The sequence below is a fragment of the Leopardus geoffroyi genome, chromosome E2 (genome assembly GCF_018350155.1).
Source record: "Leopardus geoffroyi isolate Oge1 chromosome E2, O.geoffroyi_Oge1_pat1.0, whole genome shotgun sequence".
NCBI classification, from domain to species: domain Eukaryota; kingdom Metazoa; phylum Chordata; class Mammalia; order Carnivora; family Felidae; genus Leopardus; species Leopardus geoffroyi.
This window is the reverse complement of record NC_059335.1, coordinates 56,373,720-56,398,851: the sequence shown is the minus strand read 5'-3', so window position 1 is coordinate 56,398,851 and position 25,132 is coordinate 56,373,720. Positions and strand designations below refer to the sequence as shown.

Here is a 25,132-nt window from a genome sequence, read left to right as displayed (position 1 = left end):
AGAGGATCTGAAGCAGGCTCTGCACACACAGCACAGAGCCCATTGGGGGCTCAAACTCACAAACCATGAGATCATGATCTGAGCTGAAGGCAGATGCTTAACTGACTGAGCCACCCAGGCATCCCAACAAACAAACTTTAAAATACAGCCCTCCTAAAATCCCATCAGAACCTGAGGCACCTGGCTGGCTCAGTTGGAAGAGCATAGGACTCTTGATCTCAGGGATCATGAGTTCGAGCCCCATGTGGGCTGTAGAGATTATGTAAATCAATTTTAAAAATCCCATCATAACTTGAATATAAGGATGCAGGCATCCCATCCAATCCTGCTCCTGTGTTCCTGCCCAGCCCTGAAGCACGCTGCATGGTCTGCTGTCGAGGACCCTCTGCATCAGGGCTCCAGCACATTTTCTGGCTGCCGAGGCAGATTTAGGGACATCTTTGTACAGACACACAGGTAGACTTTTTGAGTCTGTAGTTCTCAGACATTTGCTCACTGCTTCTGACCGTCTGTCTTGGTAGCCAAGATTAATTGGGCCTACCTGCTTTCAGTTTTTGGAGGTGAACTATGAAGGAGACACATGAAAGTTGCATTCATTGTTATTATAAACTAGCATTCATCCACAGGAGGCACATTGATCAAATGACAGGGCCTGCTGGAATGCCAGGATGCTGGCTGGTTCTGGTCCTGGTCCCTGGGCAGGACCCAAGAAGACAGACTCCTCTGGGGAGGGCTGGGGGTGAGGGAAGGCATACAAAAGTTTATCGGGGTCTAGTTCTGCTTTTCTGTCCCCCCCCCCTTCTCTTCCCTTACGTTTTTCCTTTTCTTTCTTCCTTCTCACCTCCAACACTTCCTTCCACAAATATTTTCTAGGAACCTATATTATGCTAAATGCTCGGGCTATAATGTTGAGCAAAGATGGACACAGTCCCTGAGTTTCAGTGTAATCAGAGAAATAGACATGAATTCAATACCTTATAAGTAATAGGGGACCTATTCCAGGCAGAAAGAACCACAACATGTGCAAAAGTCCAGTGGCATTCAGGGAATTGTAAACAAACCAGTGAGATGTGCAGAGAGAGCAAGGGAGAGAGTGAAGAAGAAAGAGTGGAGATAAGCTGGAAATGTGGGGTCTGGAAGGCCACATAAAGACTTATTCCTTGAAGAAAGCTTTGGACCCTCCTATCACACTATAGAACCTGCCTGCCTCTACCTGAGTCTCACACAACTACAGCTCCCCATTCCAAATGACACTAGCACTCAAGGTCCTCCATGGCTAAGCTGCCTCTCCCCTGGCCTCTGCCTTCACGCCGTGTCTCACTCATCACCCACACCTGTGCCAGCGTGCACCTGTATTCTCCTAACCCTTTGCTTATACTGATGGCTCTGAGCAAAAGTTACTTCCTGCCTTCTTTAACCTGTTAACTCTTACTCATTCTACAAGAGTCAGCTCAGGCCGCTTGTCCAAATACCCTCTTTGTGTTCCCAGACTTTCCTGCACACAAGATCTTTTATATCCTGTTATATCAATATGTCCACTTTATATATCTCTTTTCCTCATCAAAACCAAGAGCAGAAACTGAATCTTATTTTTTTTATTCATCACTCTATTTCCACCAATGAACAGAATGCTTTTCCATACAGGGGGCCATCAATAATGATTACATTTAATCCAACTGCTTTCCAGGGGCAAAGTGATTCTCTAGTGGTGGCGGGCTGGTGGTACTTTTTTCATGCTGGGAGCAGGAGCTGCTCCAGGCAAGGGCAGGGATTGAGAAAGAAGGTCCCTAGTTGCCTCTGGTCTTGGTTGAGCCCAGCACTGGAGACAGGTAGGAAATGAATGTCCATGCTGTCCCCTTAGTTCCCCAGACCCGTGTCCTTCCCTTTATGAGAGCACTAGGTCTCCCGTGTTTGGCTTTGACTTAGCTCATTGGTGAAGTCACAGGTGGTGCCTTATCTTTCTTCATCATCCCAGTGATGCCGTACATAGTCCCAAAGCTAGGATCAGTATGCACACGTTCAATGAATGTTTTGACAAATGACAGTAACAACATCTACCATTTATTGAGTGGCATCTGAGTGCCAGGCTCTGTGCCAAGGACTCTATATTCAGTCTCTTCTTTTAGTCTCCCAGCAATTCTAACCAATAAGCAGTATTTTCCACTTTTTTTCCACTATGTACCCCCCTCAGAATTTTAGAAATGTTTGCCTAATTGCCACCACTGTCATGAACTTTTAATGGCCCCAATATACTGAATATCTGTTTACTTACAGTATGTGCCTCTGTGCTTTACACACACACACACACACACACACACACACACAAAGTGCAATGTTTTGCCCATCCCTCATGCCACCCCTCTGGGGGCAATATAGTCCCACTGAAAATGTACACTCTGTAAGCATCGTTTTCCATTTTACAGGAAAACAGACTGAGCCTCAGAGAGACTAACTTTATCAAGTGCATACACTCAGAGACAGCAGGAAACTGTCCCCAGTCCATCCGTCTGCATCTACAGTTCAAGCTCTCAGTACATCCATTTCCTGGGAATTGATACATAAGAGGGAAAAGGGCAGTTGCCCCATCCTGACCCCTGAAGGCCACTCATTCATCCCTCTACGCTTCTCAGAAGTGCCAGGTAGGGGTGTACTGAAGATCAAATCCACATTCAGGATCTGGCACATGGTAGGCATCCAATATAGTCTAGCTTTCTTCCCAGCTTGCTCTACCAAATCGCTAAGGATTGCAAAATGGGTCCTTGTTTGTTTTAGATACCTTTACCAATTCAGGAGCAGATGCTTTAGATTGTGGTTCTTTTTCCAGGCTATAAGAATCACCTGTGGAGCATTTAAAAAAAATAGCAGTATCTTCTCAACTCCCAACCAAGATTCTGGTATAACTCAACTGGTCTGGGGACAGGGCACTAGTATCTCTTTCAAGCTCTCCAGATGAATCTAATGCAGCCGGGGCCAAGAACCAGGGCCTCAGACAATGGACTTCCTGTCAAGATGCCAGGTTTCCACATTTCCCAGCCATCCTTGGCACAGACAGGAGGTTGGGGACCTAGCATGCCAGGAACTGCTATTCCCTTGCCTTAAGAAAGGGCAGTTTTAACAGTAGGTATCTAAGCCCTTTTCCAACCCTGGTTCATGTGTAGCAGCCCTGTGACCTTGGGTGGACCACCTATCTTCTTTGCACCTCAATGACTTCATCTATAAAGTGGGACATAACAGTACTTCCCTCACAGGTACTGTAATTCTTATGGTGAGCATTCAACATGATCATATATACCTACATGACAGTTAGAATAGTGTTCCATGAATAAGAATTATCATTACTCCATCATTACTCCTGTAATCGTGGACATTAAGGAAGCTACTTTTTCCTTTTCCTGCACAGCTTCCTGGTGCCAGCTGGTTTTCCACCTGCCTCCTGGGTCTTTCCATCTCTTTCTAGTCAGGTACCTATGCTCTGGCCTGCTGGGCCGAGTGTGGTTACCATGGAGATAGTTACTATAGGCACCTCTGCTCTGGGGCCAAGGGAGTGAGGCAGATGATTCTGATCCAGACTTGCCCATCTTTGAATCCTCCTACTTTTCTTGGCAAAGCCCAACCTCTCTCACGTGAGAGGTTGTGAAGGAAAAGATGACATCAAAGGAATAAAATTACAGGCCCCACCCACAGCAGACTCAACAGAGTTTCGTTAAATATCCTTTAAGTAGATTGTTTGTACAGATAACTTCCTACCAATCTAAGGCATTATTTGTCCTAAAAGCACGACACTACACTGAGAGATTCACATTCATGACTGCACTGAATCCTTACATTACCAGTGCAAGGTAGGTGATTTTTTCTTCCTCTCTAGAAAGTGAGACCTGGGGAGGTTGAATGAGGTTAAGGCCTCACAGTTAGTCTCTGCTAGTCTGCCACAGCAAATATACCCCTTCCTTCAAGGCTCCCAGCCTCATGGTTCTGCCATATTTTCACAGATGATCTATTATTCAACTAATATTTTTCTTCTACGTGTCTCACTTTATTTATCCTTACAAAATTATTTGAAGATAACATTTATAAAATCTGTTGGATGTGCGAGATGTTCTGCTTTCTAATAATGTTAACTGAAATCTAAGGAGTCAAACGAAAACATGCGTTTGTCTTTGCAGCCACTAGAGCCTTCCTGAAATGCTGGCCAGGGCTCCATGCCTCTGTGCACATCCCTCGTTTAGACAAACTCACGCCTGGCCCCGCCCTACTCAAAGTTATCATCTACAAGGGATCTGATATAACTCCATATGATTATTGGATATAATCCAGAAGGCCCTCTGATATTTGAAAGAATATATCTAACATAAATAATGCAGATTTGAGAGAGATGCAAACCTCAGAAAAGGCACAGATCTAGACTTCGCCAATGACAGTAACTCTGGCCATAGGTAAATGGCAGATTTGAAATACATGAGGAATACTTTATAAAAAGAAAAAAGTTCACCACACGTTTTTTTTCTTCTTCCTCCTAGAAAAACAGACTCTACTGCCCCAGTGATTACACACTCACCTTAAAATCCCTCTTAAAGGGTGCAACTGATAGCCTCAGCCCTGCATCGTTGTGTTTTTACCTTTGCTGACACAACCAAGATATCAGTGATTCTCAAACTTTTTAACAAAAATGTTTAAGGTTTTATTTATTTATTTTTGAGAGAGGCAGAGACAGCATGAGCAGGAGAAGGGCAGACAGGGAGAGAGAGAATACCAAGTGGGTATTCTAACAGTGCAGAGCCCAACGTGGGGCTCAAACCCATGAAACCATGAGATCATGACCTGACCCAAAACCAAGAGTCGGATGTTTAACTGACTAAGCCCCCTAGGAGCCCCTCAAACTTTTTCATAGAGATTGAGTCAGTGCATGTTTGGGGACACAGAGTTAAAAAAACATATTAAGGGTAAAATTGAATAGTTTTTTTTAAGTTTATTTATTATTTTTTTTTTTGAGAGAGAGAGAGAGAGAGAGAGAGCGAGAGCAGGGGAGGGGCAGAGAGAGAGGGAGACATAGAATCCAAAGCCAGCTCCAGCCTTTGAGCTATCAGCACAGAGCCTGATGCCGGGCTCGAAACCACTGGCCGTGAGACAAGTCAGGACACTTAACTGATCCAGCCACCCAGGCGCCCCATCTATCTATTTTTGTTTTTGATGTGTTTCTACAGAAACATCCTCCTAAAGAGCTTGGAATGACACCATGAAAATAATTGAAAGCAAACATTCTAATAAACAATTAAACTTGTGAACAAATACTCAAAATCTCTATCTGAGGGGGAAAATAAACTCTCTGTGCTAATATGAACCTACAAAGGACTTCCTTACATAGTTTATCACTGTGGCATTTAAAATAGCTTCTGGAAAGAAAAAATATACATATAATATACTGTACATGGGGATTTATTGGAATCAATTGCACAACATCATTCTTTGCGATAATCTTTGAACACCCCAGGAGAAGAAAGGGGGATGTGAAAACTCCCCACCTGGGGGAAAAATGCAAATGAGACAAATGGCACCACTCAGAGTTTCAATTATGCTTTCAGCATGTTTCCACTCAAAAAGTCCTCTGGGCTTAATGCAAATGTCACAAAAAGACAAACTTAAGCTGGGAGACAAAACCACAATTGGAATGGGAAGTTTGGCACGTGAATTAAGGGGCTTAATCTTCCTGACCTTGATTTTACGCTTTTTTATTTCTTTCTTTTGAATGTGGTTCTTGAGGATGAAAATCCAAAAGGCATAGATTTCTTACCATCTTGAAATGTGTGAGCAAGCAAATTAAGCTGTATTATGATCCCAGGAAATATGAAAATGCAAATGGATTTAAATTTATCTGCAAAATATAGATCAGTCCTGCTCATGTAGATAGGTATGTACTAAAATATGGAATTTGTCCTACTCTTGTAAGTGTTTTGGGGTCAGTCTATGATCTGTACACTCACATCTTCAATGGGAAAATGGTCCTAAATACATGTATACATTTCTAGAGACTTGAAAATTGGTTTGCACGTGAGTGGTATGTGTACCTCTTAGAGTTGGTGGTCAGACTACTTGTCTGGTTGAGTGAGGATGTGTGTGTGGATCAGTGGGCCCGTGGGCTTTGAATGGGTCTTCCTAGGAGCTGAAGGAATCTCCCCCACAGAGAGATACGATTGGGTCTACAGATAATCTGCTTCTAGCCATCTCTAGTCGCACACAGAAGGGAGTGGCTTTGTTTTAGCAGTTATGCTGGTGAGGGGAAAAGTCCTGATTCATAGCATTTGCCAATGTCTGTGGTGTAAATATTCTAAATATGGCTGATTTCAGCTACCAATGTGCCTTCAGTTGGCTTGCAGATTTTCTAGAAACTTAACCAGCTCTCAGGAGTGCAAGTATCAGCTGGTTCCAGCACACCACTGACACCAGGCAATGACTCTGTCCAGTAGAACGTAAATTGTTTACTCTCCCTTATACCAGATATCCCAGTACCCCTGGCCTCATTAGTAAAACAGAATCCAGTTGTTCCAGTAGCAAGAAGGTCTGCATATTTGTTCATTTGCTAGTCCTTGCCTGGACACGGAAAGCCGTGCCTTTCTGACAACTGAAGTAGCACTTAATTCAGAAACATCAGATGGACTCTCCCCAGGATACAGAGCAAGACTAATTGCTTTTCACATCCCTCAGGATCCCACTGGCATCCAGAGGTACCAACTGCCTTTAAAAGAGCTCATAAGGCTTAGTCCAGAGGCTCTATGGACTTGCCCAACTGAGAGAAACAGAAAGCATTTCCTACGGTTTCCCTGAACTCCTTCATTTCTCAAATGTTTTAGCCAATCTAACTTTCATTAACATATGTTCAGTCCTACCCACATTGGGCCAGATCCCCAGATGATACAATAGGCACCTCCCCCAGCCTTCATTCATTCTACCCTCCTGATTCCTGAACACATTTAATTGTATCCTGTACTCCATTGTTGGCCTGGAATCAGCACTGACATGTGCATAGCTTCTATAAGGTTGTGGGAATGTTCTTACCCATGACTGATTAGCTCTGGAACACATTTCACCTGCAAAGTCTTTGTAGCTTTGATGGGTGCAGAATGCAGTCTTAATATCATCTTATGTTTTGATTCCAACTTTGATAAAATAGAGTTTCAATTCTATCGAGGCAAAGATACCATAATGAATGATCTTGTCAAGTGATCTTCTGCAGAAACCTATTTTTGCCATGTAAACCCTTAAGGGCTTTCTCTTGGAACAAGACAGGGCCCACATCTGCTTTCAGGGCATTTTCTGCCTACCACTAAAAACTGAGCTGCTAGCTCTCAAACCAGTCTTTTCTGTCAGGGTTACATTTCCTCCTGTTACAGATTCTTTAAAACATGGCAGATTGTTTTCTGAAAGAATACTGTGCATCGTCTATCCCACGGTACTTATAATCACTATGAATTTGTATTTCAAATTGGAATTACTTTATATGGCATAGTGCCTGACACAATATACACTCAACCCTGTTCATTGAATGAATAAACAGCAGAACTGCAACCTGACAGCTAAGCAAATTTGAAACTCCCCAAACAAAACTGAGAATGATGGCCCAAACTCATGAAGATTTGAGGAAGTCGATTGAAAGTCACCCGATCAGCGAAATATTAATCACAGACTCAGCAGCTTTGAGAATCACCAAGTCTCATATTTACAGAGATTCCGTCTCACTGATTTCCATAGGACTAGCACATGTCTCTTACATAGCCTTTAGTTTCTGAGCTATCTAGTAATTATGTGCAAATGTGCCTCCCTCCGTATTTCTGTTAATGATAAGAGAGACTTGGTCCACAGCAACATTCCAGATTTTTGGCCTTGCAGTTGGAGTTGTCTGGGGACATGTGGCAGAGTGTCTTGTCTGAGCCTAAATCATGATTCAGATCCTGATCATTTCTGATGCAATCAGACCCGTGATTTCCCAAGTACCTGTCAACTGCGTGGGCAGATCTACATAACGAGGAAGGGACCTGTACAGAGGACAACTTCTATGTGGGCACTTAGAGAGAGGCAGAAACAGAGGGAATAGACAGAACTCAAAATTGGCTTCCTAGTCTAGCCCCATGGGTTTGTAGTTCAAGAAAGGCATAAGCTATATATACAAGCTTAAAGATGCACAAACCACAGGCAATTTAGGTAATATCAAGCTCTGTTAGCCTGGTTCCCTACAAACAGCGATGGTGAATGGTGGCTTGGCCCCATTTCTGAATGGAGTACACCTTCACTTTGCTCTCGTACAATGAAGGCTATAGTACATTTGGGTCTCCTGGCATCTTGGGGGTTCATGGCTTTGACGATCCAAGAAATGGACTTTGAGAAGCAGCCTTCTCACAAAGAGTGGTGAGGACACTCTTCCTTCAAGAGCTTTCCAGGTACGTTAAGCAACAAAGAGGCCAGAAGGAGGGATCCTGGGAGAATAATTTATGAGTTTGGGTGAGGTCTTTCAGAAATCATCTCAATGATGGCCAGGGGAGGGGGTAAGGTGAGGTGTTACAATTGCGCAGGTGGAGGCTACAAGAATGTATAGTGCAAATATTGTTATTTGCATGAACTCCTTATTGTTCAAATACTAGAAAAGCCTGAAGAAATTCAGATTACCATTTGGAAGGACCAGTATTTCTGGATGAAATAATTTGCTTGTTTCTAGATGCTTTCAAGTAGAGCCTAAATGGCTATTCAGCAGGAATGGTATGGAAGAGATTCTGGTGTTGGATGATGTCTCTTACAATTGGGAGATTCTATTATTCTAAATCTCAACATTTTAATCTAGCAACCCATTAAAAATATTTTTTTTTTCACTTACAGTGTTCAGGATAGTAGGCAGTAAGGGATAAATGCTAACATAAAGATGAATACGCTAGATTATCTGCCTTCATGATATTCAGTGTCTAGAAGACCTGGAGGGTTGCCCTGTTGAAAGATGAACATTCCATTTCTTCATTGTATCAAAAGGCCAAACAAGCACCACAGGGTAGAAATTATAAGCAAACAAATCATAGGTCCACATAATAACTTATTCCCAGCAGCAAGAGAAAGTCAACTAATGAGCATGCTCATCATTATCAGAAAGCATCCAAGATGAGGGATTATCAACGAGTATTTCTCACTTTATGAAGGAGATGTGTTCTCTAAAAATTGCTTAGAAAGCAAATTCCTGTATATTTTCCCTATGTTTTATTATAAAATTGGATGTGTTCTTCTAAACAATGCTTTGGCCTTAAGCCATAATAAAATTGTGTTTAAGAATGCAGCAACACATTAGAAACATTTGAAGCGATGAATTATAGCTTTTCAGGTAAATATTTATACTAATACATAACCCAAATAGTGAAAGTATACAAATCAACATAGGCACATATTTTAATTGACTATGAGAGTTTGAAGATCTAATTATAACCTTGACGTCACACCATCAATTTACCAAGACAGCATCGTGGATCTAAAGGGCCTTTAGCTTTGACACAACCTCTTTCCTAGAACTCTAGGTGGAATGATCAACTGGTCTTTTACTACACTACCATGGAAGATTTCAGAAGGGATTAGGGGGACTTGGAGATGAAAGCAGGTAGGAGTGTAGCAGTGGTAATCCAACATTTGGAAATAAATAAAAATGTTCAAGATGAGCAAACAAACAAAAGTCCTGCAAAATGAGTCTTGAGGGAATGTATATTGAATCAGATTCTGATTTACAAATATTAAAAGAAATGTATAAGGTGCTACCATTAATAGAGAAGACACATTCCCATCTCCTAAAGACCTTATAATCTATCATCTGAAGCAGTGCTCAGTAAACAATGATCTCTAATTGTTCAAATGGGGAAGAGGAAGGTGGGTTTTGGGAGAAGTAAGTGTTAAGTTTGTTTTTTTAAGTTTTTATTTAAATTCCAGTTAATTAACATACAATATAGTATTTGTTTCAAGGGTACAATGTAGTGATTCAACACTTCCATACAATGGCCAGTGCTCATCACAACAAGTGTACCCCTTCATCCCCATCACCTATTTAACCCATCACCCTACCCATCTCCATTCTGGTAACCATCAGTTTGTTGTCTATAATTAGGAGACAGTTGTCTATAACTGTTTCTTGGTTTGCCTCTCTTTATATAAAATCAACAAACCAATCTGTACGGGGTTAGTTTCCCAACCTACTTGATCCAAGAAAATGGGCAAATTGGCTGGGTATCAAAAATCTGTAATAACGTCAGACTCGCTGAGGATTCTAGCAAGACAACATTCACTCCAGTTCTAAACTAGTTCAGTGAACATAAATGTCAATAGTATCCAAGTTAAATGAGTGTTAGCTCATATGAACAGGCATTAACAATCACCTGAGGCCTTTCCCTATATCTTCAAGGCACCCTACAAAACCATAATGGTGCTGATTTTTTAGGTTTGACATCTATCTTCTACAGAAGATGTCTTCTACATACGGTTAGATATATACCTATATACAGATATACTTCTGTATATAGTTACATATACTTCTGTAAATAGATAGATATACAGCTATCTTCTATATATAGTTCCTTGCAGAACGTTTTCTAAATGTCAGGCAGTGCACTAACCATTGACAAATATTTCTTTCATCTTTTCAACAGTCCTTTGATGATAATATCATAGAGATGAGGAAATTGAAGCCCAGAGAGATTAAGCTAATTTCTTCTTTTCTAAATGTTTATTTTTGAGATAGTACATGCATGAGAGAGAGAGAGAGAGAATGAGCAGGGGAGGGGCAGAGAGAGAGGGGGACAGAGGGATCTGAAGCAGGCTCTGCACTGTCACCACAGAGCCCGACACGGGGCTCAAACTCACAAACCACGAGATCATGGCCTGAGCCAAAGTCAGATGCTTAACTGACGGAGCCACCCAGGGACCCCAAAGCAAATTTCTTTAGGTCATACATCTGTAAGTAGCAGGGCTTGAGCTTGGCTTTTTTACATCTATTGCAGAGTCCTGTCCCAGGTTCTGGGAGAAGATACAGCGGGTGGATTGTTCCAGGAATGGGAGAACCCAAAGTAAGTGTTAGAAGTTATTCTACAGCCTAGGAGCATATGGCTTAACAGAAGTTAGACAGTCTGTCTAGAGCTGAAAGAGGTGTCAAAGACAGAGTTGAGTGCAATCTTGAAGTAAGCGATTAGATCCATCAGGGAAAAACCCATACAGCAGAAGCTAGAAGTTGTAGGTCAAAATTTAGGAAACACTTACAATCTGAAGAAGGGCAAGGAAAATGCATGAATGAGGCCCCTCCAGATCATTATGCAGCCCCAGAACATCTAGAAGTATTCAAGAGCTTTTAAAGGTTGGGAGAAAAGCTTACTGTGGAATTTGCTATCAGTGATCTATCTAAAACTTTTATCGAAGAACTATTGAGATCTGGACTTTCTGCAGACCAACATCCTGCTATTGCACTACAAAGCCATCACAGATTCCGAGATCACAGCAAACAAAACATCATGGGGGTGGAGGACAAAAGGAGCATGGCATTTTGATCCATGATCTTAAGTATGGTTTGATTTTCATAAAACTCATAAAGAATCTGTAGACAGTGCGTGCAGGAGTATCTTCTGTGTAAAACATCCTGAGGCATTTTGAACAACCCATCCTTCATTCCCTGTGGATACCAAGAATGCTTCTGCACAGAGATGGCCTTATGCCACCTACATTCCAGAGAGGGTTTAGGAACATTTCCTGAAGATAGAGTATTGCTTGGGAGCCCAAGTACACTATCTGAGGCAACAATCCCTCCTAAAGAACAGGCTCAATATTGACAAGGTCGGTGGCTTGATAATAACCAGCAGCTATGCCAATCAAACTTCCATAGAGTGTGGAACACTGCTTTCTACACACCTTCGTAATTTTCTCCTGACCTATCTTTTGGTAACCTGGGAGTACTTTCAGGGCACAAGCCTCTTACAGGTTATCCTTCTGGCTCTGCTCAGTGCTAATCCTGGCAAGGCCTGGCAATCAGAAATATTAGCCGACTCTTTGGTTGCAACCAATTAATTCATTCAGCTTCTTCCCTAATTGTGGTGGGTGAGACGCTCGCCAGCTGTGATAACAAATTGGTTCTGTCTAGTTGACAAAACCTTATCAGGAAATTAAAATAAGATGATCTGGCTTACAATACATGAAGCACAATTAATTCTTGTAGGCATATATGGCTTTCTGATGTAAGCAAGAAAATGATCATCCCTGTAGGTCATGTCTATTCATCCTCCAGTTGCCAAGAGATTTTCATTGCATCCCTTATGCCATATGGCATCGTCTCTAGCTTCAGCCTCGTGGGAATGGAGGAGGATGCCTGCCAAGAGCGTCTCATCACTTGTTAAAGGTGTCCCATTTTCTTGTGATTTCTTCACTCAACAATAGCCCATGTTCATTTCCTAAGGAAGTCAAAGCCACTGCGTCTAAAGGCCTTTGTTCCGCTTCCCACCCTACCTGAATTATCATGGGACGAGCATGAGCCAAATGTAAATCATAGCTTTCCATCAAAACTGGCAACTTTTGCAATTGAAGGATTCTTATATGGGATCTCAAGTATATTGCTGTGATTATAGAAGGCCCCACGTGTCTGAAAATGTTCTTTTTGCACATACCCACGGCAAGTCTAAGGTTCCTGAAATTTATTGCTAGTGCTTTTTCTTTATATATATATATGCTGCAAGCCGAAACATATGGTCCCACACAACTGTGATATTTACGATAATGAATCACAGATGTTTAAATGGATGTAATCTGAAAACACTTAAATGCTAAGATGCCGAAATCTTACTGCAAACATTGCAAAGTGAGGACCTTTGGATTATGTTCATTTTCAGACATTATCACTAGGAATAGGACTTTACATATCCTGGGAAAATAGCAGGAAGAAAGAAATGACTCCCCCTCCCCGCTTAAAGAAATACAGTGTTCAAAGTAAACAAGGAACTCCAAGGGTGTAGATTTGATAACTGAAGTGTAGTCCCTTCTAGCATTAAGGGTGAGCTTGCCACAGTGGCACACATTTTGTTTTTTACTGTGCAACTGTCTTATAATTCACATTGTATTAATGGTTATTTTTAAATACAAAAAAATTAAAAATTTTATTTGCGTGAAGTGGAAAACACACCCACTTACCATTTGTCGCCTCTCATTTGCCCCATTAACCACCACACAATCTGACATATATTCTGCCAGATTTACAAACTATACCCACACACACCCCATAAGTAATCTTCTTCTTCTATTACACACATTTTTTCTAATACATTTTATGTAAATTCATATAGACCTACTTGATTCTTCTCCGTGACTGCACAACAGCTCTTAGTATGGATGTGCTATTATTAAAACAGTTCCCTGTGGCTGGACGCTCAGTTTTTCCTGTTTCAAAATTATTAACTATGTAGTAGTAAACACTTTACACCTGCCTTTTTGCGCATATGTGCAAGTATTTTTCTCCAGTTGAGACTCATCTTGGAAACTGCTGATTCAAAAGAAATACCCGTTTAAAATTTACTTAGACACTGACAAATGCTCCACCCAGAAAGGCTTTATTGATTTGGACTCTAATCCAAAGTGCATTAGAGTTCTCTTTCCTCACACTAACAGTGGAAAACACAGTCTTTGTATTTTTTGCCAGTTTGATAGTTGGAAGAAAGGTGTGTTGTTAGTATGTGTATTAATGAAGAATTGTGAGGTTACTAGGCATTGGCTCATAGAACTGGCTTTATTTCCTTTTCTGTGAATTTCGGGGTCTGCCAGAGTATTTAGGAATTCAGACTGTCAAGTTGTCATTCAAATTGTTCCTTGCTTTTTTTCCCTTGCCAGACTTGAAGCTTCTTAAAGGAGGGAACTGTGTCTTAAGCCATGTTCTCTCTGTTGTTCAGCTGACACCAGGCATCTGTGTTTTATTACACCTGCTCACATGCAAGAGGCCAATGTTTCTCTGCCAGTACGCAGCTCCTTACCAGAGTCCCACTTTCAGAGAGGAGACTCACTTCAATGCCTCCCTCTCTGTCTGGGCTCCCTTCCCTCTCATGCTGTGCCTCTCCCTTACCAGAAAAAAGCCTCACACCTGCAGGGACTTGATCAGCGCAGTAACCCATGTATTTCAGTACTAGCACAGAGCCAAACAGTAGGCACTTAGTACATATTTTGTAAACGCCTCAATCTGTGTGTTGTGATCTGTCAAACGGTTCTGACACCAGATAAAACAGTGGCACCCAACTTTGAAAGGAGAACCGTTGTTCTTAATGCCCTTTCTGTTTTTCTGCTCCTGTCCTGTGCTGATGGACAGCAGGAGTGTCAGGGTTCTTCCTGAGGTTTTAATCCCTGCTTTGTGGACCAGCGTTTGGGACGTATACAGAGATTGTGAAAATGAGAAACAAGAAGCTTGTGGGTCAACGTGTGACCAAATATCCCTCTAAGCCAGGAGTCAGGAGTTTACAGCCTGCAGCTCACAATCTGCTTTTGTCAACAGAGTTTTATTGGAACACAGCCACACTCTTTATTTACATGTTGTCTGTGGCTGTTGTTGGTCTACAACTGCAGGATCAAATAGTTGTAAAATAGACCGCCCGGTTCACAAAGCCTAAAATATTTATTATCTGGATCTTGGCAGAAGAAGTTTGCTGATCTATGCTATAGGCCAAGGTCACATCCCTACCCTGCCCCCCACCACACTCTTCAAGGTATCTGCTCTCAGCCACCTGGGTGCTAGGGCAAGCAGACTCATCTACAATGTACTTTGCAGTCAGTTTCGTGATTAGCCACAGAGACTATCAGCAGAGTGGGGAAAATGACTCACATACACTTACCTAAATGTTATCTCAATGCCTGAGTATTGCCTTTAATTTTCCAAAATAAAATCTGCTGGGAGATATTTTCCATTCAAAATAGGTCCTCAAGAGGATTAACTTTTTAAATACACTTTTAAAATCCATTATCTGCAGTCATTAAATATATGGACAAGCGTTCATGGAAAAGATGAATATATCCAGAAGAGCAGAAGGAAATTGTGTATATCTATATTTTTATGTCTCTAAAGCAATAATTTAATTTACAACCAAGAAATTAGCTGAGAATCATGCTTTTGATCAAATTCACACATAAAACTGTTTGTCTTCAAGGTCTGTTTCCCACAATGACAATAATCTGTCATCTTTTAATGCGATTTGTCATTAATTTTTGTTTCTTTTCTTGTAGAGAGTCTGTCATCACTTTCCCCTAAATAACTACGATGTCTGCTTTTCTGCACTCTCTCAGTGAAGTCCCTTGAAAATTTAGCTTCCCGGAAAATGAAATAGGAATTATCCAGCCCAAAGGTGATAGGGAAATAGTTATTTTATTTTATCTTATTTTTCTGACAAGGATCCAGCTCATTAGCAAAGAGCAAAGCACCATTTCTTTAAAAAAAAAAAAAAAAGCACCATTTCTTTGAGCAAAGGGGCAAAAGGAAGAAAGATAGAAACCAAAAACCCTCAAACTGGTTTAACATCTCCATAAAGTCAGATGCTGTATTGGAACTGGAAAAGGATCATTACTGTGTGTTTTATGTACCTAAAAATCCACTGAACTCAGGAAAGTCCCACATTTAAACTATAGCACATATTCCCTCTGTAGTTTTATAAGTTTGTACTAGGTGGTTTCCTGGGTTCTTACTTAGTGCCTTTTAAGCCTGGGTATCATGGATATGAATTCTTCCTTCATCATCAGAGTCCTGGGAAGAAGGACCCAGTTTTGGACTCGGATGGGCATGAAAATGACACCTGGTGATATTAACTCAGCAATACTAGGAAAAAAAGGAAGGAAGGAAGGAAGGAAGGAAGGAAGGAAGGAAGGAAGGAAGTCCCTCATAGTGAGAAATTTGAAAATAGTAGTAACAGCTGGAATGATAGAACAGGGGCAGTGCTCAGCCACAGACCCTCTGAGGAAGGTGAGCCCTGGTAGGCACAAGACCCCTGGCTCTATGGAGCCTCTTGTTGAGTTTGAGTGTGGAAGTTCAGGAAGGTAAAATACAGTGGTTCCTAAGGGCTCTGCATAGTGAAAGATGAACTGGGAGAAGAATAATTCAGACAGGAAGGTGTGAGAAGCAGATTTGGGGGTGGAAGGGAGAGAAGAAAGGGGGAAGCCAGAGAGACAGTGAAAGATCATGAATGTATCCTTGCAACCTTAAACCCTCAGTAAACTCTGCCTTGCTCACAAGTGTGCAGGTGTGTGTGTGTATGTGTGTGTGTGTGTGTGTCTGCAATCTGGCATAGGGGTCATGTCTCCACTGTATACATAAAAAAGCAGAAAACATAAAGGCAGGGGACCCAGAGGCAAGAAAGGTCATAAGGATGTGAACTCCTAGAAACTGATATAAATTAAGGGAAGGGCTTTGGATCTCCACAACTTACACAGCTATGAAGTTAGGGCTCAATTTCAGTTTAACTAACGCTATAGGGGTTAAAGAGTGCCTGGGAACATCAGATTGACATTTAATATTTATTCGGCTCTTTCCACAAGTCAAGCGGTGTTGTTGAGACGTTGCATGGCTTAAACAAAAATAATATTAATTTTTCACAATTCTGAGTGATACTGGTGCTGTTTCCCCATTTTACAGATGAAGAAACCGAGCCAACAGGGAAGCTTTATGATTTTTTAATGTTTATTTTTGAGAGAGAGAGTGAGGGGGGGGAGGGGCAGAGAGGGGCTAGGGGACTGAAATGGGCTCCACGCTGACAGCAGAGAGCCCCACGGGGCTTGAACTCATGAACAGCAGATTATGCATGACCTGAGCGGAAGTCAGAAGCTCAACCCAGTGAGCCACTCAGGCGCCCCCTACAGGGAAGCTTCATACCTGTGAAGTTACACCTTTATGACAGGTATAGAAGAATTTGGTCTCCAAACAAGTCTGCCTGACCTCAAAGCTCATGCCTCTCGCTACTTTGCTCTGCTGTCCCTTATCTGCTCAGCAAATGGAGTCTCAAGAATTGTGATGGATTCCATATGCATAAAACAGATGGACAGTCAGCCTATGTCCTTATTGATAGCAAGTCTGGTCAGTGAGTCAGGCTTTTGAAATTAGGTGGTGGGTTGCATACTGGGGAACACAGAAGTGTGAACGGAGTTCTCCAGGAAGAAAAGTAGAACAACTAGTGTGGTTTGAGCCTGAGCCATGGAAGGCTTCACAGAAGAAATGACATTTGAGCTCCGCGTCAAAGGACAAGGAGAACCAAACAGCTGGTTCCCACAACTGACTGCAAATAAGTTTGCTACTAGTGCCAGACATCAAAAATGGATTCTGACGGATTCTGCCAAAGGAGGTTTCTAGTCCAAGATTCACAAATCATCTCTAATTCCATAAAAAAAAAAAATTAACTCTGATTCAGTGGGAGTATGGGTAGCTATCACTAGAGCCTTCATCAACCCTGTTTGTAGCAGATCTGTCCACAAGATGATGTTTTTGAAAATCTCCTGAGCAACTACAAAGCACAACAGAAATTTCAAAGTGGGAAGGAGGAAAGAAAATAGGCAGGGGAAATGAAATGTGTGTGAGATGGGGCAGGGTTCCTCTTGATTAAATTTTCAAAAGGAGATAATAAATTAGGAGAAAATGTGAGAACAAAGATGGCTGTATGGTTTCTACTTTTGACTGAAAACAAGCAAAGAAGCAACAAACCCCCAATTTTCATTTATGAGAGTTAGCTTTGTTTCTCTGTAGTTCAAGTTTCCGGTCATCGTTAATTCAAGTGGGAAGGGTTTTTACTGATGTTGAAAATAGGTAACCTCTCTGATCTTCAATGTGTTCATGGGGAAAAGAATAGGATTGGCATAGACGGGAGATTCTCAAAGTGTGGCCCCACAAACTAGCAGCATCAGCATCACGTAGGAGCTTGTTGGAAATGCAGACTCATGGGCCCCACCTGAGGCCAGGTAAATGAGAGACTCTGGGGGCAGAGCCCTGCCATCTGTGTTTGAACATGCCCTCCAGCAGATTCCGGTTCACGTTCAAGAATGACAGCTCCCAGCGCAAATAATCTTCCAGATGATTGGACAGCTACTGAATCAATAATTCAATTAAAAACATTATCCACTGGGGCGCCTGGGTGGCGCAGTCGGTTAAGCGTCCGACTTCGGCCAGGTCACGATCTCGCGGTCCGTGAGTTCGAGCCCCGCGTCAGGCTCTGGGCTGATGGCTCAGAGCCTGGAGCCTGCTTCCGATTCTGTGTCTCCCTCTCTCTGCCCCTCCCCCGTTCATACTCTGGCTCTCTCTGTCCCAAAAATAAATAAACGTTGAAAAAAAAAAAAAAAACATTATCCAGTATCAAGTAAGCACTATTTGAAACTAATCTTTTTAAAAGAAAGAGTATCTAGTACATATACAGGGAGCTTTGGAGCCAGAGTGTACAGATGTGTACAGAAGAGTCTTTCCGCCCAGCTGTATGAGATTTTACACAGAATCTCCAACACTTGATTTCCTGATCTGCAAAATGGGAATAATTATGCCTGTTGCCTAGAGTTGTCTTGAGAAAGAAAGAAAGAAAGAAAGAAAGAAAGAAAGAAAGAAAGAAAGAACGGACGTGAAGTATCTGTAAGATAGGAGGGCCCCTAAAATAGTTGCGTGTGTAAGTTTGTTTAAATAGTGGACTCAACCACCGCACTTCTCATTTAATAAACATCATAATCTAGGGGCGACTGGGTGGCTTAGTCGGTTGAACTCCCGACTTCGGCTCAGGTCATGATCTCACAGTTTGTGAGTTCGAGCCCCGCGTCGGGCTCTGTGCTCTCAGTTCAGAGCCTGGAGCCTGCTTTGGATTCTGTGTCTCCCTCTCTCTCTGTTCCTCCCCCACTCACGCTCTGTCTCTGTCTCTCAAAAAATGAATAAACGTTAAAAAAATTAAAAAAAAAATAAACACCATAATCTAATCAAATGGAAAAAAAAAAAAAAAACAAAAAAAACCACCAACTCTTACTGATCCGCTCTGCTTAAATCAAGAGGGCTGTTTTTCTGGAACACAGTCTCCCAAAGGAGATGTGTTTCCTCAGAAAATGCAATATAACGGATGATCACATATAAAGGGCCAGTTATATGTCATTTGATCACTCATCCTCTTCGATGTGGTAGACTTGAAGCACCGGTTTATGAAACTGAAAGCAAGGAGGAAGACCTCATCCTGGCCTGGACCACCATAGTCTTCTGCCTGGAACACTCCAATAGCTTCCACACTGGTGCCCCCAGTTTCCTCCCCATCCATACCCACCCCAAATAGCCTCAATACAGCCAAGAAAGGCCCATTTCATGTTTCTGTAACCCCTTTACTCAAAAGCATCTCATTTGGAGTCAAAGCCAAGTTCTTACCCTAAGCAACGACAACCTACGTAACTAGTTCATATTATGCATTGTGTCCTTCTCCTCTGCCTGCACTTACTCACTCTAGACTCACTGGCCTCCTGGCTCTTTCTCAAACTCCCAGGCATGCTCCTGCCCCAGGACCTTTACATGTGCTATGCCCTCTGATGCAATGGTCTTTCCCTACACACTTAAGGCTCTCCCCTATTTCCTAACTTCCTCTCAATACCTACTCAAGTGTTACCTTTGTTAGATGGTCTCCCATCTAACATTTCAGTATTTCCCTACCCTGACATTTCTCTGCTTCTTTTTTTGTCTTTGGCACTTCCCATTATCAAAATGTATTCCACAGTATATTTACACTACTTACTGTTTTCACCTTTCTCAAGAGGGCAAGTTCAGGGTAGCTCAATAGCTTGGAAAAGTGCCTGGCACATGATAAATCAATACACAGTGAATCAACCAATGAATCAATGAATGAATTGGATTTCATCATTTTCATTCCTTTACTTAGCTATTGTCATCTACCAAGCAATTAATGATGAGGGAAATTAGCAAAGTCAGTAGGTAGATAACCAACTGGAGAAAAGGACAAATACAATGTGATCTTTGTAGTTGTTTTTTGGCCATGTACATAAATATAAGAAAAGAAAAAGAAGAAGAAAAAACCTTAAATGCATAATAATTTCAAGACATTTCCTCTCAAGTTTTTTTGTGTTTTACCCCTTAGGGAAAGTTTCTCAAGGCAACAATAGAATTTAGACTGAGAACTTGAGACCCACAGCTCAAAACGTAACAAGTTATAAAACCAAGGACAAGATAACCTGCATTCTGAACTGTAGTTTCCTCATCTGTGAAACAGATTGCATACTGATACACAAAACTCATGGGACCAGATTGAAGAATAAATGAGTGTTCATAGATCCCTTGCCATGGTGTTCAGCAGAGTAAAAAGTCAGTAAATATGGCTTCAGCTATCATAGGAGTGTGAGTCACTTGAATCTGGGTGTTCTGGAGAACATGGAATAGAGGCAACATTTTATGTATTTTTTAAAATTTTATTTATTTATTTTAGAGAGAGAGAGAGAGAGAAGCAGAGGGAGAGAGACAGAGAATCTCAAGCAGGCCCAGCGTGGAGGCCAATATGGGGCTGAATCCCATGACTCTGAGATCATGACCTTAGCAAAAATCAGGAGTTGGACACTCAACTGACTGAGCCACCCAGGTGGCCCTAGATGCACCATCTTAATGGCAAATCAGATCATTCCTATTTGAGTGAATTTCAGAAACTGGGGTTATTCTACTCTAACTCGGTCAAATATTGCATTGGGATGAAACCAGTTTTAGAATATAAAATTGCCGCCATTTTGAAAAGATCCAGATTTTAAACATCAATAACGGCTCCTCATTCCCCTCATACTCTGTTGGAGTTATGGCTCACTTCACTTATTTTCTTGTTTACACAGGTCACCAGCACACCAGTGATTACAAAAGTGAATAATCCTTGTTCGGACCTGGGCTGTCAACAAAGACTGAGTGAATGGCAGCACAGAAAATGGTGTACCAAGCAGTCAAGCAATGGGCCAGCCTTCCCCAGCCACCTCTTCTCTCTCAGGCTAAGCCTTTGATGTGCCCCAGAAAGGCAGGTTTCAGCATTTTTCACAAAGGAGCTGCCGTAGAGAAACTAAGTTGTGTCCATCAAAACCATTTATGAGATAGGGTCTAAATTTTGTTTTCTTATGCAACTGGGAAAACGTCTCAGATCACATTTTTCCTTTCTCTGTATTAATAGAAGATCATATTTTCACTTGGGTCTAAAAACAGACACCTAACATGGCAATAAACTCCTTCATAGTAATTAACTATTGTGTTGGGACTTTTTTGTATGTGTTAACTATGTGGTTGTGATTTGAAAGTACCCTCCTTGAGTATCCAGAAGATGAAAATTACCATAAAATTTTGAGTTAAAGGATTATTTATTATTTATTACCAGAAAGGATTTGAGTTTCAATTCAGCATTATGTACCTAAAACACAAGCCACCTTAAGCTACTGACTTCAAGGACACTAAATGCAGGGCTGAACCTAGACAGAGTACATTTCAAAATGATTTTAAATTACACCGTAAATTGAAAATTAAGGACTCTTGACTCATTAAAAATGAATGACAAACAAAACACTCATTGCAGGACCAGGATGTTCTGAATAACAGAGCAGAGGTCATATTTTAAAGCAAATCTTTCAATGTCTTCTATTTGTGTTGAACCACTATCAACAAGGATACCCTATGACCTTCTATAATTTTTGTCTTAAACGTCCTGGTACGAATTATTTTAAAGAGATTGAGAGTGGTTGGTTCAGTTAAGCATCCACCTCTTAATTTTGGCTCAAGTCATGATCTCAGGGTTGTGGGATCAAGCTCCACCTCAGGCTTCACACCGAATGTGGAGCCTGCTTGAGATCCTCTCTCTCTTCCTCTGCCCTTCTCCCCTACTTGTGCTCTCTCCCTCTCAAATAAAAAAGAATAATTAAAAAAATGAAGACAAAGCAAAGTGTGCAGAGCCTAGTTCTGCTGTCTGAGACAGAGAATCAACTAGGCTGCTCCTGGGGAGGATATGAGTGTGAACTGTGATGAGTGAACATTGCTTCTGAAGCATAGCGTACCAGGGGACAAGTCCTGGGCATCTGGGAGGAAAAGAAGGTAGACACACACCTCGCTGGAGATTCTCCTTTGTCTTGGTCCTTTGCATTAGGAAGATAGCGTTCAGTGCTCTACCTGGAAACTGGACATTTCAAGGCTTAAGGTTGTTGGTGGGAGTGGCCTAGATCAGTGTGGGAGGGACAATGAGCTCTGAGAGGTCTCTTGCTTGCAGCTAAGTGACTCTAGGATGACACTTTATGATGTCTACATGCAACAGAAGGTAAGAGACTAGAAATAAATGAGATTTGAAGAAGGAGAAAGAATGCAGGGGGGGGCGCAGAGCCTGGAATTTATGGGCTTTGGTGGAGAAATTCTCTCTTCTCCCGACTAAGTCTTTAAGTTAAGATATAGCAAGAAATTCATCCAAAATCCAACAGAAAGCTAGGTCTTCCTGAAGTAATGGAATCTTACTTCCACACTCTGGGCTGTACCTGGGCACATGGCTACTTGGCTAGAAAGCACTTCCCTGTCTCCCTTGCAGCTGTGTGTGGTCATGTGATTCACCTCTGGTCAATGGAGAATGGAGGAAAGTGGGAGGAAGGCTTGCAGTAAATGTCCTTAAAAAAAAAAAAGAAAAAGATGCATCCTCTTCTCTTCCTTCTTGTCCCCTTCTAGAAGGCTGGATATGGTGTAGGACATAGGGAAGACAATAGTACCCTAGAGGGTGTCAGAACAGGTCTGCCTATGACCTAACAGTCCAATGATACTTGGGGTTGCAAAGCTACTACACCGTGCATCACAGAAGGCAAACTACAGCCCTGATCTTTTCCAAACATGGGTCCTGGATTATATTGTGGATCCCCTGCCTGACCTGACTGGTTTATGAGAAAGATGTACATTTCTGTTTTGTTTAAGCCTCTGCTTTTGGACCATCTTTATTGTAGCTATTAGCCAATCCCCTAACTAATTTGGATGCCCAGGTCTGAGCTGCCACTATATATTGTTAATTCAGAGTTCTTTCCAACACACATCCTTTTGAGCCTACAGAGCTTTTTTTCAGCCTTCCCTGTCCCTCTCTTTGTCCTTCCCCATCCAAGTCCCTGCCATCGACAAGAATGGCTATAGGAGAATGCCAACATCCACTGGGTCAGGAATGGGGTCCAGTTCTCCTGTGAGCATGTTCTATTGCCAGGCTCCGTTCTATGAAACCACATCCCTGAACCCATGAACATTTCCTCACCAAGCCAGAATCTCCCTCATGTACATAGATCATTTTTCAGACAGTATTTATTGAGCGTCTACTTCAGCACAACTCACTGAATTGTCTTGATTCTCCTACCTCTTCCCTCATTAATATGATAAAGAAGTATAGTATTTCCATGAAGCAAATCCACCTGGAATTTTTCCCCAAATCAACCAAATGAAAATATAAAAGAAGTGGCAGAGAGGCATCGTAAATATGCAAGTTTCTGTTTATACAGAATTATTTAGGAGATGGAGTACGCCAGTTAAGCAGTGATCACGTATCTTTAACTACTTCCCTTAAATATTCAGAGGGTCCTTTGAATGGAAGAGTAGGAGTTGCCCAGGGGGCTTAGTAATCCCCTCTGTGCTCTAATGTTAGGAGCAGAAGGCAGAGCTTGGTTTTGGTTCCTCCACCAGTGTGTTTCTCTGGTTTCTTCTGGTAACACACCAGGACATGACATACAGTGAGCAATATGGGAGGCAAATCGGACCAAGCCTGAGAGGTTTGCAACTGGGACACAACTGCTTGAATTAGGAATAGGTGTCTTCTTTGTTCTCTTTTCTGGGTTGAGGGGCTGCTACCAATGATAATGTGTGACTACCCTGATTTTTACATTTATTTATTCTCCTTACACGGCATTTCTCCTTTTGTCCCTCTTCATGAATATGGCTTTTTGGGATATTAAGAAAAACACACACACTTAAGCCATTTAAAGAGATAAATTTTCAGTCCAGTGCTACCTGGAGTCACAAAGCTACTGCACGAGTCCAAGGACATAATGGGAGACAGCAGTGCACAGCCCAACCTTTGCCAAAGTAGGAGCCCCTCTAATCTCCCAAGGGCACTTCTTAGCTCAAAGCACATTTGCATCGACCTCAGAGGCGAGAGACCTTATTGAGATTGTCATATGAGTTTAAACACTTGCAGGTGAATTTTAAACAAGATAACAAATATTTATATAAGCCATTCCTGTGCTGCAGAAAGGACATTGAATTTGGATTCCTATTCCAGTGCCTATATATGAGCTGAGTAATCTTAAGCAGAGCATCAGAGTTTTATCTGTTAAGTGGGGATTTTATACCTACCTCTCTAGGCTGTTGTAAGAATGCCATGAAATAATACACATAGTATATGCTCAATGAAGATATGCTGAGTAAATAGATAAACCCAAGTAAAAAAAAGCTCTACATGTTCTGGTCTTTTGACCCTTGCTTCCTGATAGTTCCTTCAATATGCCAGGCACCTCCAGTCCCAGGACTGGGAACATTTCATACCCCTCTGTCTCCAAGGCTTTTCCTCCATACCCCTACGTGACGTGTTCCCTCTCTTCCTTCAAGTCCCACTTGAACACCCCCTTCTTAGTAAGGTCTTGCCTGATGAGGCTTAATTTACAACCACACCCCTTCCCTTAATCCCAGTCTCCTTGTCCTGCTTCATTATGCTCTATCTTACTGATCACAATAAGAAAAACAATACATTTTACTTATTTCTTGGGTGTCTGCACCCAGCTGGAATGAAAACATCACAAGGGCAGGGGTTTTTGTCTGTTAAGTTCACTGTACTCATCTCCTAGGGCTGCCGTAACAAACTACCACAAACGTTGCATTTAAAACAACTTAAGGTAAGTTTACTTTTCTCACCTGAAGAAGTACTGCTTCAGGTGTGGCTCAAGTGCACAGCATTTCTTTTTTTTTTTTAATTTTTTTTTCAACGTTTATTTATTTTTGGGACAGAGAGAGACAGAGCATGAACGGGGGAGGGGCAGAGAGAGAGGGAGACACAGAACCGGAAACAGGCTCCAGACTCTGAGCCATCAGCCCAGAGCCCGACGCGGGGCTCGAACTCACGGACCGCGAGATCGTGACCTGCCT

The 25,132-nt window shown here is 41.9% G+C and overlaps 1 protein-coding gene and 1 long non-coding RNA gene across 3 annotated transcripts in view; one reads left to right on the top strand and one right to left on the bottom strand.

The window, feature by feature from the left end:
• CDH13 (cadherin 13) overlaps positions 1-25,132 on the bottom strand; it is a 1,038,962-nt gene that overhangs the window by 660,365 nt on the left and 353,465 nt on the right. The gene's annotated exons all lie outside the window — the stretch shown is intronic.
• On the top strand, positions 7,668-21,220 carry LOC123578338. Its single transcript, XR_006702324.1, has 3 exons — positions 7,668-8,429; positions 11,010-11,075; positions 20,842-21,220. It is a non-coding gene; the product is annotated as an uncharacterized LOC123578338 (long non-coding RNA).